The sequence below is a fragment of the Gekko japonicus genome, unplaced genomic scaffold, assembly GCF_001447785.1.
Source record: "Gekko japonicus isolate JY-2015 unplaced genomic scaffold, Gekko_japonicus_V1.1 scaffold509, whole genome shotgun sequence".
NCBI lineage: Eukaryota > Metazoa > Chordata > Lepidosauria > Squamata > Gekkonidae > Gekko > Gekko japonicus.
Window position 1 is genome coordinate 287333 of NW_015168664.1, and position 1192 is coordinate 288524.

Below are 1192 nucleotides of genomic sequence, written 5' to 3' on the forward strand. Positions count from 1 at the left end.
CGCCTGGCCTCCCGACTGGATCGGTTACACCCAGATCGGGCAACCCCGGAGGCCCCGGGCACCGAGACGTACGAGCCGGCCAGAGGGTTCTTTCCAGAGGACCCGGTGTACGCCCGAAACTACGGCCGGGGGCCTCAATGGATCCCAGCCCGAGTCATACGGGTCAAGGGCCCCCGTTCATACGAGGTCTCCAGCGAGGACGGCCAGATCCTCCACCGGCACATAGATCAGCTGCGCCGTCGCACGCTACAGCTGGACCCTGAGGATCCGGACGAGGACCCAGAGCCTGCCACATCGGCCCCACTACCGGAACCGGATCCACAGCCGCCTCTCCGTGAGGAACCCGAGGCACCTCACACCGTGGTGCCAGCCTGTCCTGCCTCCTCGGCGCCCTCGTCGGTCCCAGGCCCCTCGGCTCCCAGGGCCCCCGAGACCGAACCCATCGCTACCCCGGAGCCCCGACGCTCGACGCGCCCCAAGAAGCCACCCGCCTACTTGAAGGACTTCGTCTGTGGGTGCCTTCTGAACCAAGGGGGGAGGGGTGTAATGTATTCAGCCTGACATGCCCGGACTTGCCCGGGCTGGCCAGGCACAACTCTTCAATAGCTTCATGTCCAAAGACAATGGGTCCGTAGGATCCTAGCCGGCCCAATCAAAGGGCCAGCTTCTCAGCCGGGAGACCAATGGTCGCCCGGTTACTGTAAATAGCCTATCGGGAGTAGGGGGTGTGTTTAGGTGTACTTGGTGGCGGGTTTTCTGAACATATATAACCAGCCTGCGAGCTGGTCCCTTCGTCTTTGTCCTGAACTAAATAAAGGTATGCTTAGCTGAAATCACTCTCCGTCTGCATACTTTTCATATGTGATTAAGGATGAGCGTGGGACCCCACCACCCAAGCTCCAGTGCCTAGTTTGTACTTTGATACCCAACCAAAAGCATGGGAAATATTTATTAGAGACAATAAGATGTGATTTGACATAGAGTTTCTTGTACCCATGCTGCATATTCCTATGTGTGGACTGCTTCACACTTTTGCAACCCAGGTTTGCCATGACTATTGCAAGAAGTGGGGAATCAGGGCACAGTACTGTGAGGCTTGAAGCTTGGAGAATGCTTCAGCTTGGGAAATGACTGCCTGTTCTGTGCCTAACCTCCGATTGTTGTATTTCTTGAGGATTGTTGGGAGTCAGGT